The sequence below is a fragment of the Sycon ciliatum genome, chromosome 1, assembly GCF_964019385.1.
Source record: "Sycon ciliatum chromosome 1, ocSycCili1.1, whole genome shotgun sequence".
Lineage (NCBI taxonomy): Eukaryota > Metazoa > Porifera > Calcarea > Leucosolenida > Sycettidae > Sycon > Sycon ciliatum.
The window spans coordinates 37359376-37379427 of NC_088643.1; positions in this window are offsets into that span (position 1 = coordinate 37359376).

Consider the following 20052-nt stretch of genomic DNA (forward strand, 5'->3'; position numbering starts at 1 on the left):
CTTGATTGACATGCACCTTGCACAGTGCAGACAGCAGTGTGGCCAAGGGCATTCACACTGAGGTAGAGCTGCCGAGCAACTAAATGTCACGGTATTGCTAGACTCTTCCTGCTAATCCAGGTGACGCTTCACACACATTATTGTCTTTCCAGGACAAACAGTCAAACAAAAGTTCTACACTAGACACTGCTTCAGTGCTCTGAGTGAAGTAGTCACTCTTGCAGCTGTGCCCCCTCCCCTCTTTCCCTGCATACATCGTCCAGCGCAAAGACGCACCACGCTCCGAGACTCGCCCCGATGAAGCCTTGCCTCTGGCGCTACCAATGTCTTTTCTAGATACATAATGGGTCAAGTGATGGGCTGCTGGTGGCAAGATTTGTAAACTTGAGCATGGTTTAAATCAAGGAGCATTCAACATAAACCAGTAACCAGTAACCAGTACCAGTACTGCAGTATGTACGTGCTTTTGAAAAGACAGCACCATGATGACGGATAGCACGGTTAACGTGTGTGACGAAACGTATGACGCACTGTAGCCCTTGGGTGTTTTATGACGCTTATTCGCTTTGACATTGTCACACGTACCGGTACACAGATACCGATTGTTTATCCTACATGTACACGTACATGTACGAACGGGCACACACATGCGCAAACATAATTATACAGAATGTATGTCACAAGACCGGGTGTCGAGGAACGAACTCCATTTTCCGCCGAATTATTATTTACGACGGTTCTCAACAAAGCATCTCATTCACCTGAATCTCATCTGTCATAAGTATGCGTAAATTTGGTAAAATAATAATACTAGTATTCAAGCATTCAAAGGATCAGTCGGGGAAACTTCAATTCATATTGATGTCAGCCACTATACCGATGAAGCCTAATGGTTATGTTCAATCCTGTCCCCTTCTAAGCACATTAAGTCCAGCAATAATTTGACGACTTACTATGTACATGTACTTCTACGACGTGAAGGTCACACCTAAGCAAATATGGACAATTCCGGCACCGAAAGGTACATGACTTTTTGTATGTACATGTATGTACATGTATGTAGCATCATTCATGCAACCCTTTCCCATGAACCGATGAACCCCTGAAGAGTGCATGCGACGAAGAGTGCATGCGACGAAGAGTGCATGCGACGAAGAGTGCATGCGACGAAGAGTGCATGCGACGAAGAGTGCATGCGAGACGCAAAGGAACAGAACATGACTGACCATGTAGCACGCACAAGAAGAAAAGGGCGAGACGGATTATCTTCGGCCCCTGTGACTGTGTGTGTGTGTGTGTGTGTGTGTGTGTGTGTGTGTGTGTGTGTGTGTGTGTGTGTGTGTGTGTGCGTGTGTGTGTATGCATGGGGAGGGGGGAGAGAGAGTGAGAGAAGAATGCACCCTTGAGCAACATTATTATGTACAGCGGAAGTCTCTAACACGGATGGTCGTACAGATCATGTGGCAGGCAAACACTTCTCTACTCTAGCCTATCTAGTTCTGCGAGAAAATGTCACCTTGTCAGTCCAGGAAGTAGCCATGCTTCCGCTCAACTAGCACTACAACCAGCCTACATGCAATCAAGTGCTGCACACACTACAGGCATTGGAGGCGACTCTTATGCTCGGTCAATTCAGTGCTTGTAGCGATTGTGAAGAGATTCGCACCTCACAGCGCCTCCAGCCCTTACCACCGCCTTTAATCGAGGAGAATCGAGCCGGCCATTTTGGTCACAGCAGTTGTGTTACAAGCTTGCTGCAAGATGACGAGAATACACTTGTTGTCCTCCGCCGGTCTTGTAGGATAGTGTAGGAACGCGGTGGTGATACGGTGGACATGAGCTGGTGATGCGGTAGTACCAACACTGCAGCGATATGAGTCTATGTACCATGCGTGTAACGAACTGAGTTATCAATATGCTTGGCAATTCGAGTAACACGCGCAAGCCTGTTGTGATTAATTGCTCTTACGGCTGGAAAGGTGGCGGACAAGATGGTTGCAGATAAGGACGATGTTTGAAATGATGGCTTACAAGGCAATGAATGTATTCGTTCAATCGACGACTGATATAAAGAGGTGGCGCATCTATTATGTGAACATATTGAATGTCCCGATATCTAATTTCAGGTAATACACGGAATTCGGGCTTCCAGTGTAAAGTTGCCAATACCGCGGTCATAATCAAAAGGGTGAAGTGCGACACACATAAGGTGCAAATACTGCGCTGTTTGAAACTACACTCTAGTGACAGGAGCTGGGAGCCTGCACTGTAAGATCACACGCCGCCGAATGTGAACACATAATTAGAAATCTTGGTTGTTATACCGTATCATTGTAAAGGCGCGATGCGATTAGGCGTAGCTCCTGGCTACATGCTTGAACATGGTTGAAGCTCGTCAACCTGTTTCCTTGTTCACAACTCCTTCCAGAAGAGGAATGAGCCGCAGTGGCACCTGATCTTCCCTGCAACAAAGGCAGTTGTGAACATCATTGGAGGTTGTCGCCAACCTGTCCTACACGAATTTCTCCTCGATTGTGACACGATACGTGTCGATGGTGAGCAGGTAGGACATCAACTAGTCCCTGTGCGGTGCACTGACGCGGGAAGGACCCCATGGGGATGTGTTCAAATGCGGGGCACAGCGCGTTCCTGTTGCGTACATGCCGGTAGTAGGTTGCATCGTGTTGAAAGAGTGGCCGAGGCGGCTGCGGAAGACATGCTTGATTTCGGCCGAAGAATGTCAATATGCCTGTAACATGACATTAAGTGTGACCTTCTTCGAACCTTCCAGCTTTAGCATGCCCCAGAGCGAGTGTGCGATGAGGGGAATCGCGAGGCAAGACTCATTAATTAACAGTACCATCTCATTCGTGCCTCACACATGGCTTGTTGTGTGGGTATCTAGGATGATGGTGTCTCAGAGTTGGCCGCATACAGATAAGATACAGATAGGCATAGTATAGGTGCGTGATGTGCGCCTTGATCCCGAGACCATTGGTCGGGGGAGCGCACTTCACCTCACCGGCACAGCTCAATAGCACCTACACGCCCATTGTAGTCCCCTATGTTCTCTTGATGTTGTTGTTGTTTTTCTCTTCCATTCTATATGTAGGCATGTGCACTTTCATAAAATAAAAAAAATAAAAAAATAAAAAAGGACGCAGAGCTGACCATTACACGTGTCAGTGTCAGTTGGGTAGAACTGTATATGACACTATCATCACCTTCCCTTCAGCACATGCTCAGGGCTCTGGTCATGGTGCTGAAGAACGCAGGAGCTTTCTTCACAAAAGGCATGGTAAACGAAGGCAAGGTATACGCAGTATGACGCTACTACTAGTACTAGTGCCAGCTAATTAGTCATAAGCAGAATGTCCCGATTGGCCTTGTTGTTATCTACTGTGCTGCTGTCAATAGCTTAAACTGGCAGGTGAATGGTTGTATCGAATGAGGAACACTCGCTAGCTGCTTGGCTACACATCAGTGCGTGGAAATCCTGACTACACTCTCATACCATAACGACTAATCGCCGACATGTGTACGACGGAACAGTGGTAAAACCATGACTGCTCCAGGAACAGCATTGGTTTGCTAGACTGTACACTGCAACAGAACAATGTACGTCATTCACACAAAGGCAGAAGAGAACGTTGACAACCAGTTAAATTATCATGATTATGGTCGTAAGTTGTAACGCTGCGTGTCATCCACCTAGCAAGGCTAAGGCAACCTTCAGATAGCTGGCACTATGCGTTATCTACAATGTAACTGTCACATTGGTAGAATGACGTCTAATTCAGTAATTGCCCTCCTCACCGCGAGCATGTTCTAAGCGCGGAGCGTTTATTGCGAATCGGATCCGATGGGTCTGGAAACGGGAAATATTCTCGAGCTAGATGGACAGTCATTTAAACGGAATTATCTACAGTACTAGTACCAGGAAACACATTGTTTACCTTCTTATTAGGAAGCACATCGTTATCCGATTGAAAGAAAGTATCACAGCAGGGCGGGTTAGCAATGGACTTGTATACAACAACAGCAGTAGCAGCAGCAGCAGCAGCAGTAGCAATAACGTTAGCAGCTGTATCGGTATGAATGACTGGAAATAGTGTAATTTACTCTTAGCACATCCGACCGGGTGAAATATACAGCTGCTGTTTTTTTAACTAGAAGTTTATAGTCGTTGTCTCCTGCAGTCCTGGGTCAATAGACACTCTCCTGGGTCAATAGACACTCTCCTGGGTCAATAGACAGGAATAAGGCGGTAACGTCGTTTATCTCTTGGTAGTACCTTGATGATCTGCGTAGTGATCAGTGACTGCCAAGACCTGTTTCCAAACACTACAACCGACGTCTAATTGTTGTGTGTCACCTCTCTGCACCACCTCTCTGCATAGTTCCTCCGAATACGTACGGATGTTCTGCATTTCCCAGAAAGTCGAAACTGATGATGTGGTGTCTCATTTCGTGTGTCTGATGATACTCCAATCAGGGCAATGTCTGTCCAGGAAGTCAATCGGAGACGCTAGAGCTAGAGGGCAATGTATCTGATTACTGTTACTACTAGGCTTGTACTGAAAAGGCCCCATCGCTTCCACATTCATAAATATTATGAATATTCACTGCTCCTGTCAAGCGAACAGGTCCTGCATCGCAGCCACGCCGCACTTGTCCGGTCAAAGTTCGCTGAAGCATGACTGAGGTAGTGAGGAGCTATTGCTTTAGAATCAACACAACACAGGGGCCCTGCATTTAGATGGAGTTCCGGTTACTGAATACAGTCATGATTGTAGAGTGGCCGCGGAGCAGTGCACTGGCCCATGGGTTGTGTGTCCTGAAGACATATTAGCGAGTGTGTGGGCTCCACTGCACCGACGTACGACTACAGCGCCATGCATCTTCTTCATTTCCGCTCGGTATCTGCGACGGCAGACGGACAGGCACGCGCCATAAACACACGCACTCAGACCGTACTCCCGAAATGAACGTACTGAACAAGGCCCATTCTCGGCACAAGGTCGAAGTACGCGGGGAGGCTGAGAGGCACCGCCCCTGATGATGCTACACTCTACACTCTACACTCTACACTCTACACTCTACACTCTACACTCTACACTCTACACTCTACACTCTACACTCTACACTCTACACTCTACACTCTACACTCTACACTCTACACTCTACACTCTACACTCTACAATGTCAATGACTATGTACTACAGTTACAACGAAACACTCTTCGTCTTGGTATTGCACAAAATAATCACAGCAACAGTATCACGTGACTGCAGCATATACATGTAAATGTACGACTGTTTGCTTGTCTGCTCACAGTCTCGCCGGTCAGGGCCGGCGTCTTAAACTAGCGGATAGTCTCACGCACGCCTGCAGCATCCGATATCCGCAAAAAGACAGGTCACACAGTCAAGGCATTGCTGGGTACTAGCAGATAAAAAGGCGGTAGGAAAAGAGGATATGGCGAGTGAAGTCAGTTATGTACATACACCATCGTTACATGGGTGTGTGTGTGTGTGTGTGTGTGTTTGTGTGTGTGTGTGTGTGTGTGTGGCGCAGACTATTCTCTGACAGTTAGTGGGCACCGCTGGAATACAGCTGCCAGCACGTGTGAGGCGAGGATAGAGGATAGAAGGAGCGTGTACGCGTCCGGAGCTCAGCACTGCGGTGTTCAAGTGACTTTGGCTGCCAGACAGAACGAGATCTACAAGACTGTCACTTAGTGTAGTCGACTAGTATCCGTTATTCATGCTATCAAGAGTACATTATGTACTCTTGATGCTATCAAGAGTACCGATACAATGTAACACTGGGGGTTAGGTACTCTTTATGGTATTGAGACACGAACTGCGTACCGGCTAGGAATATGGGTAAGCAACGGTCGACCTTCCAAAGTCCACTCCACTGGGTGGCCTTAAGTTACCATGATAATATTATTGGTAAATTACCAGAGCCACCATGGTGCTGTCGTTTCAAGTGCAAGTACTGGTACTGGTTCAGATTCCCAGAATGCAGCCATGCAGCGAGATCTTGCAGCCTACATGTACACAGAGTGTGTGTGTGCGAGTGCACCAAAGTCCAGTGTATCATCGAGCTTAGCAATGGCGGCAATGTGGAGCTGACCTTCCAGGGCGCAGGTCTATACTTCAAGTTGCACTAGAATCACAGGAATGGACCCTGTTACACCTATTAGAGTCCGGCGAGACGTCGTCTCTGGGTATCGCGGCAGCAGCACCAGGTCAGGCCTGAGGAAGTTGATCTCAGAATTCGTCGCGAGCAATAGTCTGGATGGTATCCGTCACTCCTGTGAGACTATGCATGACATTTGTTTGCGAATTGGGGAAAAGACCGGTAACCTTCCTGTGCAGACAGTTCGTTGTCAGTATTTGGTCTAGGAAATCCACGGTTGGGTGCCGGGGAGGGGTCCCTGTTGCCGGGGAGGCGTCCCTGGTGCCGGGGAGGGGTCCCTGGTCACTTCACTGTACTAAAAGTTCATTGCACCGTGACCAGCTTTGTTGCTTATAGTATACTACATGGACATTACTGCATTCTTTACAAAATTAATGGCAGAGCAGACATCGAAGCCTAAGCAAATGTCAGCCGTACATGGCCTGGCTTGGTTTCTGTTTTATTGCTATTTTTGATAAACCTGGAAGTAACCCCGTTACCCGGTTTCGGGGATGAGCACTAGATTGGAATGTAAGCATCGCCTCGCACTCAGTAAGGATTTCAGAGCAGAGAGATTGGGGAACACTACTGGAAATGTTGAAAAGTACGCCATTCACGTTCTGCCATCCTTTACGTGGTATCATTCAATGACATTGTCAAGAATAGGCACTGTGACGTCAGTGGGGTATACACACTGCGCTGCATATCTTCTTCTGCGGGTTGTCCATCCCATAAAAGTAAGAATGCAAACGCCCCTTGCTTTCACATGGACTTGGGGTAACCCACCGCCAAAAGTCACGATCTCCAGAGGAAGACGTACGTCGAATGGTACAAGGGCACGCACAAGTCCATGCGGCTGTTATCCGATTCCCAGCACTGGCAATGTATTCGGGGACACTTTCAGACACCAGAATATAAACAGCTCCAAGCATGACTGGTACCTTTGTCCTAATACACGATGACGTCAGTGGTGACATAATACTGTATACCACGTTGATCATGTCACGTGTAGTGTTTCGTTGATACACGGCAAGGGGGGATGTACAAATGTACATGGACTTGCTTCACTTGTTTACAGGTGTACGGACAGACCATCCCATAGGCCATAGCACAGTAAAAGCCCTGCTGTCTGCTGATACTGGACCATCTGCACTGGTAGTACCTATAGGCTGTAACCACGGTATGCACTGACTGACTCATGGCAAAGATACTCAGTGTACACTGATCTATAACACAAGCAAGGAGGAGAGCGATTGCACGACTGATGTTGACGACCTTCGGGGACAAAATACCTAGTTTGGGGAACAGTTCCCCGGACCAGGACACCATTGCCACATGTGTGTGTGTGTGTGTGTGTATGTGTGTGTGTGTGTGTGTGTGTGTGTGTGTGTGTGTGTGTGTGTGTGTGTGTGTGTGTGTGTGTGTTCACCCTGTTACCAACGTGGTGCAAATACTAGTGACTGTGACTGTCGCACACTGAGGAACACCATGTCACGTGATATCCTACATTATAACTGCCAGCAGTGTGCTCTGCTAGCATTACTTGCCATTAGTATTAGTACTTTGTTGAAAGGTACGGGAGTCTGAGTAAGATCACGACCACAGTCCGAATATTATATTATCGCGATAGAGCTCGACTTGGTCTCTCCAGCAGGCAGGCTTGTGCCCCATGCCCTCTCTCTATGTACACGTACATGTATTCCAAAGTAGTTTGGGGTACCCAGTGTGGGCTGGTCGAACACACTGTGCACTTACAAAGACTATGTAGACGAATGTGCTCGAATGTAAATCATAATAACCCGGTAGCTAATAACCCGGTAGCTGGGCGGCGGTTCAATGTTGCGGCTACTGCCACTTTCAATGTTTGGTTTTCACCTGATTGATCAACAAGACTGTTTCGAAAACACAGTATGCAGATGGGCGAGGCAGAACACACGGAAGTGTCACAATAGCGGTAACAGAGTGCCGAGATAGGAATTGAAACAAAGCAGTCTTAGTCTCTTCCTGCTTTTAAACAACACGTGGTTAACTCGTTCTAAACATGTTTTGCCTACAAGTGCTCTCCGATAATCCTGTCCGTCACTTTTTCTTCTTTTTTTACATGTAAAGGTATTCATGCTGGTTAGACAGCATTGGCTTAGCCATAAGATCAAACTCTCCTACAACAAATGGACTTACCGGTATTACTCTCTTCCCACCCAAGCCCTGCGTACTCCTCATATTTACTGTCCGTATTCTCGTACTAAGCAATCTCTTTTCACAAAGCTAGTGACTGATGATAGACAGCACTTACCCCGCAAAGCTCCTCACAGACGGCGTTCCAACGATGCAACGTCGCCATAGCGCCACGCAATCAAAAGTTATCTTCGAAGAACAGCAACAGATGGAATATGAGACGAGATATCCTGCTGCACGCATCCTTATACTACCGGTATTTTCGAGGCATAGTGGTGGTGGCTTGGTGGTGACTCCTCCGTAGTGACTTTAGCTGATCAAAGCGTCAAACGCTCCTTTGCTGCTTCACCTTTCGACCACTGTTAATTGCGATGCTGTTGCTCGTGCAACCGCTCAGCACGGTGCCAGACCCTGCTGCCAGTTCATGGGTGGATCTGTGGCAGCTGAACTGTTTCGCTCCTGTCAAGCGAGCATTTATCTTGTGAGAAAGCAGCTACTTCTCCGCCCTTTGACGACCTTGGCCCCGTATCCCAGCGGGGGGCAAAACATCGTCATTCTTGATTTGATTTAGAACTGGCTAAAAGGAGGATCTTCCATTGACTTGACGAATGGTCTGCCCATCGCCCAGCGCACATGCAAGTACCTCCACGTTTACCCGAGGCGCCATTCTCGCCATTATGGGTGTTTATCTGGTTAACCTCTTCAGGTCTTGACTTCTGTACGATGATTGGATATCCCTGGCCTTCATCATGACACTGAAATATTTATATCACGAAATGATATGCATACAAACCGCAGCGCCTCTGCCGGGACCATCCGTACGGACGCTATTCTGCCCTAACGTTAGCTATGTGGTTGTAGAGTCCGTGCACTGACCAGCAACGATTTACATCATCGCTGCATGCTCTATACAGTGGCCTGCGGGGGAACCTTACTTCTGCAAGCGTTTTGAATTGCCCAACCAGCACATGCAGTATCATTAGCACAACCACCACATGCAGTATCATCAGCACAACCACCACATGCAGTATCATTAGCACAGTTGATGATTGTAACGTTACTGGCGAGCCAACACAGTTTTCCCATCCCACGTATCTCACTCAACCGTACCCATCCCACGTATCTCCATCCCACGTATCTCACTCAACCGAAAACAGGAAACCCACAGCCTTTGGGGAATCCTTAAATAGATAATAGGAACTTAGATAGACCTCGTTGGAACAACCAACTTCATAAATAAATATAAATAAAACAAAAGAACACCTAGATGTAGACGTGAAGTTCTGCAGCACCAGGCAGTAGCACCAGGCAGTAGCACCAGGCAGTAGCACCAGGCAGTAGCACCACTCCACCAAAAACTGGGCAATATACATGGTTAGTAGCATTTTACCGTTCACGCTATATTCGACGGTCGGCCAGTGCCGTTTACAACGTCATCTGTATGATGTGCCCAGATAGTAGATAGTGGCACTGTTGACAGCTCGGAATGCCGGAGCGGGGGAGCGGGGCCTATACGCAGACAGTGTAGAGTCAGTAGTCAGTGGCCTTCTCCAGGCATCAGTAAATCCAACACCTTAAACTCCAGTTATACGCCTGCGGTGTTGAGTGTAAGCCGTGATTGTGATGGTGAAGATACATGTAATACACAAAGTGAGGGAGACCCTGAGTGAGACTAATCACTCAATCAGCATCAAAATATCGATTTTCCTGCTTTGCCTAGCCCAACATAGATCATGGTGTACTGAGATCGTGCGAGGGATTGTATCGTATAACGTTATGTGCCACCGAATTCTACCTGCATAGACTGATATGAAATTAACAGACTGCAGGCCAGTGATCTAGCCAGCAACTGATTTCGTCTACATGCTGCTCTGCTAGTATTACTACCCAATTAACACACCAGTCGTGTGTGTGCAACTTCAATTTAGGAGCCAAGTCGCATAGGATTCGTGCAAAATCGCAATAAACTGCCAGGGCTTGGTGTGATGAGGGCACCACACCAATCCTCTGTGTCTCACTTGTGATGAGGGCACCACACCAATACTCTGTGTCTCACAAACCGTGACGCCATTATTTTGTCAAAGCGCCGATCAGCTGGTGATGGCCTGAGTAATTGAGGGAAGAACGATTGGCGCCGATCATGAAGTCGTCAGGAGCTCCCAGTCTGGTGATGTTAATAGTGTCAAGTCCTGAAGATCTAGCTGTAACAGTCATTGTTGCAAAGTGTCACTATACTACATGTAGTAATAGTGCGTTCATGCCTTGGTGATCCGTACAACAAGTGTGTTAGAGTGTTTGGGTTGGTCACAGATTTACTTAGGCTGATTGATGGCATCCGGGCTGACACTTTGCTGCCGGATTTAGCACACTGCAGACCAATGCCCTCGCCAGCGCCCAATAGCCGGTAGGATTGAGGAAATCTTGCAAAAATGGAGTTGGCCTGTTGAGACGTACATGACGTATATTTCAGGGAGCGTTCCTATACAATGGTAAACCTTTCACTTAGGCTATGGTCGTTTTGGTAATTACATCAGTAGTGTATGATACTAATGTCGTGTGTGCTTTTACTAATGCCTGCACTGCGCACTAGTTGTTAGCTAGTTGTTAAACCTGGTAACACGTACATGTACATGTATTGGGGTTTACGAGAGCCTGGCACACGCTATTGTTATCATGATCGTGCTGGTGAAATCTCCGGCATAATTACCCGGTATCATGCATGTGAGATATTATTAGGCTCAACAGCACTGATCCCCGGCTTAGATAAATCCAGCTCCACACTTGTCCAAGCACACTACAGGTGTACTGCCTACTGGTCCCTCGTGGTACACTGCAATAATAACGTTATTATAACCGTTACATTGTACTTACAAGTACGAACGTATGGAGGGAGGCTTGCAGCGCTACCGAAACAATAATCAAGTATTAAATTAGTTGCAATGAAGTTTTGCTGCTCATGATATAATCACATTCTGCGAGTAAAGATAATACATTACATGTCATGTGGTTGTAAAGGACAAGAAAACATGTTACAAAACGTCATTACGTACACCGTTGACTTTCTTCCAACGATGCGCAGGGTCTCTCCAGCACTGGCAATGTCCCATCGTGATTGTACCAAGCATTATTATTCTTATTCTTTATTTCCACGATGGCCCATGGCCAATAAGGAAGATAATAATTATTATGATATTTAAATAACTTCATCCGAAGACGAAGAGAAGAGCTAAAAGAGCTGATGTACTTGATGTACATATAGATGCTTGCACTGTCAAATGTGTGGCAACGAGCTCGGAAACTAAACGATTTGTTAGGATCCTTATCTTAGGCTAATAGCATACCAGTTGTTTTCATTAGTATCGCCTATCGGTGAGAATCTGGCCGTCCCAGTAGCTATATGATGTAATCACAACAGTATCCGGATGAACATACATAAGTATCTTACACCTAGCCTCCTAGGTGATCCTATCATCGAAATGTGTATGAAAACTACACAGTTCTCACTGCCCCTACCCCTGCCCCTGGCCTAGTATTAGTAACGTCAAGTCGTCATGGCATGTACCAACCTGCTCATCATGTACATGTACATGACACTCACTGTTAGTAGTGAAATATCGTAAGTGGGAAGGCTATTGATCGCCTGCGTAGCTAAGCCTGCTGCGTAGATCTGCGCAGCAGCGTGGCTATAACGGGATACCTACGAGTACTAGTAGATCTACATGTACCCTCACCACCATTGTAACATATCTTAGTATGTTTTACCTTCGGTGTTTCTTTCCCGTGTGATTAAATTTGTTCCTCCTCTCCTCCCCATCACTACAGTCATGATTAATTTAAATGTCTTATCATTTTGGTGCAAGGAGGCGCTGTTACCTGTTGTGTTTCGACTTTTATGCTGCTTCGTGCCATCATGGCACCTTGTACATGTATTGGCATTCTGCATTCTACTTCAAAGAAAACTGGGCGGCTACCAGTATCGGACACTAGAACCCCAATAACAGCAGCATCAGCTCCCTCAGGCAGTCTACCGTTGAATGCAGAAAGCCATCAAGACTCAAGGTCCTAGGTGGCGACCGATTCAACTGTCACCACTTAATAGTTACATGATGACTGTTGATTGTACATGTCAACCAGGGCATTGCCAGGTGTCATGGACTGACGACGAGACTTAGTAATGCAGAAGACGCACAGTCAATGGATCTGCCCATACCAACCGCATGTCAAGTTAGCATTATGACAAGCCAACCGGGTTGACATGATACAGATCTCCTGCTACATCAATACAATACTCATGTACCTACCAAACTGGTGACGCAACGCAATGAATATTATGTATGCCAGAGAAGAGCGACGATGACAGCAACCACTATGAGCGCGCAAGGGCTATAGAGCGTGGGTGTGAAGCTGAATCAGTGTTGTTGGCTTGTGGCCTTCTGGGGAAGGGATATGTCAGCCTAGTTCCAGGCAAGAAACGCGGACAGCAACCATCCTTCCTAGACTTCCTTTAAAATCCAGTGGAGATCACCGGGATATCGTGGATGAAAACCATGTCACTACCCTGGGTTAGTGTGCAGTGTTTCGCAATACCTGTATGTCAGGTGATCGACCGCCGTTTCCACTAGGGGTCAGCCCCGTGCTTAGCGGATTCCTTCCCCAGGAGAAACGCACAATAGACATATGCCCACTGGGGATAGACGGGTAACAATACGGTTGACAAATAATGGATCAATAAGGATCCATGATACACCAGCAAACACATTCATAGCTCTACCAACTTGACATGCAAAGAGTCAAAGACCCAACGCGCACGTCCACAGAAATACATTTTGAGAATAATGTTGATTCAGTTTTTGTCTTTGCCTTCAATTGAAGGAATGGACAAATATAGCCTCGGAGAAGGGCAATACATTGCACCTGTAGCATCCTGGCAGGAACACAGATTGTTTCGCCATCAAGACCCTAGGAAAAACTGTTGAATATAATTTTATCAAGAGATGTCCTCGGACTAGTGCATGATCCGCTTACTCAAAACTTGGTACTGTTGCAGTCATATACTTACTCTTTAAAAATAGAAAGCCATTCACTCTCGTCCATGTCCCACTGTTTTCCACTCACCAATCGTGTCTCACTGTCTCTCATTCTCCTCTGTGCCTCGCTGGCTCTCACTCCCAGCTGTGTTTTGCTGGCTCTCACACCCCCTTGCCACAAATATTTCAAAGGTTCTACTCACTGCTCACCATCCTCTCAGTGGGCAGCTTCAGGGAATTCCCTGATGAAAATTTGGAATGAATTGAATTTATTGCAGTGAGAGACCGAGAGCAGTGGCACACATTTTACCAACATTAAACCATAATGACCCCGGCCTAGATGTGGTCTATCTCACCCCAGGGGTTATGGAACTTTTTATCGTTATGTGTTGAGGGCAGAATGAAGTTAACCTATGGCCCCGTGTATCCTTGTGTACAGCACATATCAACAACAGACATACTGGACGATCACCAACGGCTAGCCTGTTCCTACCATGGATAGTGGATACCAGGGGTTATGTAGTACATGTACATGTATGTTATCCGTGTGTCGGGATTCACCTCACTGCTTCTGGACTGGACCCCGACGATGGAGCAGTGTTTAATAGGTTAGACTGACATGAGTCTGTGATCATCCGCACCATTAGCTAAAGCCTTGGCAGTTTGGGAGACCGCACAACTTCATGTAGATTACTGGGGAATCACTATTAGTATTTTTCAACTTAGGTAAATTATCCTATTGTGGAGATTGGCCACTACGTCACCACATAATGCGCACACCCTAGCACCCTGGTCAGCCAAACACTTGGTTTGTTCCCCGTCCCTATTTCTACGAGCGTCATAATACGTGTACTGGTACGTGTACACATGTGTTCATTAACACTACTGTGATTATGTGAATGCCACGTGACGTGAGATGATACCTTGCCTTGCCTCTTCTTCTGCTAAATGATGCCTTCAGGCTGCCCTACTGATGCATTCTCACTGATCAGCTGAAGAGTCATGTACACTGTATTATGCCGTATGATTGAACCTACAGTGATGTTGCTAGTGTAGCACTGATATGCAGTACTCAAATAGCAGTACTCGGTATTACATTGTACTACCAGCACCATGCAGCACTCTTGACCAGTGAAGATTGCAAGCAGAGCCATGCATTCACGTTGCCATGGCTGAAGCAACTCGTACATTATACTAGTACTAGTACGGTACTCTCACAATTTGCAGTGAAAACATTTGAAGACTTTGTAAATGCAACGCAACGAAAAGCAGCAATAGAAAGACTTACCCCTAGACTGGATGATCGTCAGCAGACTACGTCCGAGTACAAACCACGATATGGCCGTCGTAACTGGGCAGTGGTGTACTGTGTTGCTCAGGTAGTGCTGGTAGTTCTGGTAGCGGTGTTCACTCTGGTAGCGGTAGGCTTCACGCATGCAATCACGGCGGCACTCACTGACTCAGTGATCTTCTCGCTCTGGCGCTGAACCTTTCCGGTAAGGAGGGATGCGTCTTCTCCAAGCTAACTGCACCAACACCTTCCCAGTAATGGGCGGATGTGACGTGATGTAAGGCTTATCCGTGGAGAGTTCTCAATACCTCAATCCAGATAGCGTCTTGAGAAGGTGGGCTATTACGTGCGTTTGGTCAAAACGATTCCACTGATCAGCTGGGGATGCCGGGACAAGATGACGACCACCGACACTGCTATCGGGCCCCGCACTACGCGCATATCCACAATATCACCAAAATCCACAATGTCAGCGATGTCAGCTATGTGCACAATGTCTGCGTGTCCAAAGCACGGAAGAATACTACGTGACTTGCTAGAGAGATTGTAGGAGTGACCAATACTACATTTGTGCGTCTTCTAGACCACCAACACTGGACTGTTTGGACGGAGAAATTCGATTACTAGCAGCTCACGGCTTTCCTGACTGACTGTGAATCGCTAATGAGGTGAAGTGATAGTGTGCACGTCAGGATGGTGATGATCAGAGGGATCGATCCGATACTAATCTTCGTAGTCAAGCCCACTATGACCCGTGCACTGACTGTAGACTGTTCAGTGCATACCGCGTACCAACACGCAGAGATACTGGATGCCGGGCTGGCCACGCGGCGGAGATACTGCCGGACCGGCTGATGTTCTGCTGATGAGCTGGGATGTCACCAAGAACGGGCTGACACACGTAGGAAAGGCGGACCGGGTCAGCACGCATGGCAGCAACAAACCCAAGCACAGCCTACTACTGCTCGAAGGTCTACCTGGGTCTGAGAACTGGAATGTTGCTCCTGGTTGGTTGGCTTCAGCCTATGATCAGGACACTGCTGAGCCTGTCTATTACCAACTTGAAATACTACAATATTTGTGGTGATAGTAATCCCTCCTAACCTTCTGGTGAATTTCCAGCGCTACGAACGGCTCCTGTGCTGGTGGTGTAACTGTCAATACGGTCGTTGACCGACCCTGCACCAGTGCCCAACACGGTGTACACGTTGTACTACTGTCCGGAGTCCGGAGTCCGGACACTGGAAACTAACTACTGGTACATTACTTGACTCTTCTGGGTCCGGGTTTTCGGTCAGCTCCTAGATCCTGCGCGCGATGAGCGGAGCTGCTACTGCTGATCAGTCAGTCACAGCAAATGACTTGCATTTACCTTCAGTGCTTCACTTGAATGGATGTGGCTGGCTGGCTGGTTCATGTATGCATAATGTATTCAACAAGCGGGACAAGCCGAGGGTTAGGCTAATGGTTGCGGATTTACTCTGAAAACCCTGAATCATGTGAATAGACGGAACAGTAGTTTGGCTCCTGAGCTGACACCTCGATTCAATCTGAGAAAAATGCTTTTATTCCAGCGCTTCCTGTTTTTCACTTGAAGTAAATCATTACCGATGTCGATGACAATTTAAGTGCTAGTAGTGTTTAGACCCATGTTCCCATGGCGCGTTGAGCGTTCTTCATGACTCAACTACAACTGCAAGCCAGTCAAGGGCAGGCGTTGGTGGATAAGTTCGGAAAGCACGTGAATGCATGCACCGTTCAGCCCAGGCTCTCTCCAGAATAGCACAACAAAACTATACTAGTGCCAGTAGTGGCAATAGTGGTTGCTTCTAATCTTGAACTAGTGAGTGCTAACGTAGTAACGTGTACTAACGTAGTACTAACGTAGGATAAGACAAATAATTGAAAATGTAATCCGCGTAAGACTACATACTAGCCGTTCTCAAGTAAAGACTACAGACTACAGTAAGAACACAACACCACCAGTCCTGCTTTGAGCTGTCTATCAGATTTGACGGTACAATTAGATACTGTATCACAAGGTCCACGTTGGCATCCAGTATTGTACTGACAATTACGACGGTGATGTTGGTGCTGTACTGTACATGATTCAGTATTGCCTAATACTGGTAATGGTATAACTAACTACTAGTAGTAGTAGTTATTGTGTGACCGATCCTTTCAATGTTCTTAACTTTACTTTTCCTTTCCCAGCGGGACTCTTCCTTGGCTTCCCTTTTCTCTCTAGTCTAGTTCTTCTCTTGTACCTTCTTGCTATGAATAAACGTACAAGTACGTGTACAAGTATCAGTGGCAGAGAGGGTTTAGTTGGAGAGGCGATGCGACCACTCACCACCTCGCCCCCTTCTTCTCCCAGGTTGATTGATAGTCGATGGTCACTCTCATCGTTGGTGCTCATGTGCCATTAATGCATTCACTGATTCACTGATTCAAAGAATTGAATCAAAGACTGTGTCACACTCACAGTGTGTGCCACGCTGTCACTAGTAGTACTAGTAGTAGTAGTAGTAGTACTGTCATCTGCAAAGTCAGTAAGTGACCTGGTACTGTACATGATATCTACAGACTAGATAGTACAGCTAGCTAGCTATCATTAGTATCAACACTAGTAAGTATCATTCAGTCATACAGGCGATACTACTTACTAGTATGATCCGTGATGGTACGCACTTCAGACGCCAATAACCAAGCTCAGTACGCAACACCACCAACATTGCAACAATACATCCAATGGAAAAGTGAATTTCTGCGTCATAATCACCCCGGGCCCCGTCATTACGCATGGTCGATCGGCTTGGCCTGGTCGGCAGCGACTCAGCGGTCAGCCACAGATTGGGTGTGACCAGGTTCAAGCACGTAGGCAGACCTGAACTTACTTGGCTGAAGAGAGTGCGTGAGTTGTTGAGACACATTCAGGTGTTGGCGAAGATGCGTTCAGGTTAAATTTAAAAAACGTGGCCTTCATTTGAAATCGAAGTGAACACGCACAGGATTGGACATGACGGGAGGCTATCTTCCGACCTGAATATTCTCTGACGAAGTAGCAAACGCCCGATTGCCAAAGAGGGTCTCATCTTTCTTGCTGGCGTGCAGCAGCTACACCTATTTCTTCATCTCTGCATGAGTCTGAGTTACCAGAACTTCAGACGTAGAGGATCTAGGATCGCTAGGATACTACCTGAGCGCATTATAAATGTACGTACGAGTGTTTGCGTTGGAGGGGGTGTTATGTTGTTCTAGAACTAATTACTTGGTCTAGTATGGCTTCTACTGCATGGACTCTGCCTGGGGGGGGGGGGGGGCATGGGGTACTTGCCACACAGGGGTACGGGTGTGAACATGCTGTACACTTTTCCCCGGCTCGGCACTTAGTTCTCTTCTCAAGTATCTCTTGAATCTAGAAATCCAGTACAATCATGCTAGGAGCAAACGATAAAATAATTAACATCTTACCATGCAGCAGGCTGAGTACGTACGGCCGTTGGAGAGTTAGAGTTAGACTAGTTAGAGCGTTGGATAGCCCAGTGCGGTAACACGGCTGCCCTGCTCGAGCAGTGTGGAACTGTGGATCCCCCCAGCCTAGTTCACATTATCATGGCATAAAGCCATTGTACATGTTTTTTTATTTTTTTTATTTTTACCATTAATTTTGTATGTGGTTGTCGATGTAGAGATACCAAACACCTCTGTAGTATGGAAATGTGGAATGTATGCCTAGGCGCCGGGGGGTTCGGTATTTCCGCTAGCATGAGAGCTGATCACTGGGAACATGAAATCGAATGGCAAAGTACCAGTGCCGGGATGCTGTAAAGCTCCCCGTGGAATATGTCAATAACTCAGATTACCTCAGATTCTCTTTCCACCAAAAGGCACCATACAATGCCAATGGTATTGGAACACGAATAATTTTAGAACAGTGTCCTGACTTCGACGACAAATTTATACATACCGGTACATGTACATGTACATGTAATGTATCTTCATTGGATGCTAGCAAGAGTACTACCCCAGTGCAGTGCTGGTGGCAGTGTGCGGATGGAACGGTACTACATGTACATTGAAGTACGCGTGACCTACATGTACATGTAGTTACATAGTGTACTTTCTGCCCTGGATATACTGAGTAGCCTACTACTAGTACTACTAGTATTAGGGACGGCTGAAGCAGTTACTCAATGCTGAGCAACGCCAGACTGTAGTCTACTTCGGACGATTCTCTGAGATGTCGGATGTCCGGAGAAAGGGGACAGATACTCAGTCACCATGAGTGTCAGGATGCTGTAGCCCCAGGTCCAGGACTGCTCTCGAATTCCAGTGGAAACCTTCCAACTACGCTTATTGATTGGGGGTTTCTGGCTGGTTACATGTATACACCAATACGCTACAGGAGCGAGGTCGCTTACAGCTGATGAGAACTTTACTTGTCTTTAGTAGCTGGTCCAATAACAGCACTTCAATAAAACACGGAAATCAAACATCAATGAACGCCCCAACCCTGTATGTAGCCTGTACTGCACTCCGAGACTCTCATCGTCAGTAGAATTTAGGCGCCTGAAATCTATCCAACAGCTTCCCACTGGCAATAGTGTCTACAATACAAAGTATAATAAAATTAGTACATGTAGTTCCATTGACGAACACGATATTGTTACTGAACCATTGGTTCATATTACATGGGTGTGCTAAACTGCGAAAGCCACCCAGTATGTGATAAGACAAGCGACGTCAATGACAATGCCTGGATGGTTCATGGTTGGCACACAGTAACAGTTTACTGTGGCAGCAGGTGTACATACTAGTCCATAACAGATTACTGAGTACTGGTATACCATCACCAGATTGGCAATGAATCCCTCACCAACCCCAACACGTCCTTGTCAGTGAAAATAGCTAAGAGCTGCTGTACTTGTATCGGTGCGTTGCTAGCTACCCGCAGAGGACAGCGTGCAAATAATGTTACGCCATATGTCCATCTCTTGCGCCTCGACTCAAGTCCACAACCAGCTACTTATCTCATTGGCACGATAATGCTTGAAGATCTCACCTTGCATGGCCATGGGACCTTGAGCTAAGGTACAGTGTACAGTGCACAGTGTACAGTGCACAGTGTACAGTGTACAGTGTACAGTAGCTGAATCCAAGGTGTCACCTACATGTACATGACTGTAGTATGTGGTATTACATACATGTATATCAACATTCAACGACACCTTGCCCTGTGATGGCGCGACACCATGAAGGATAAGGTACAAAGTAGCTAATCGACCTCTTGTAACATAACACTTGAACTACAACACACTTGTATTTTGTAAACCTACATGTAGTCCTGGCCATGTATCGTGTAGTCCTGGC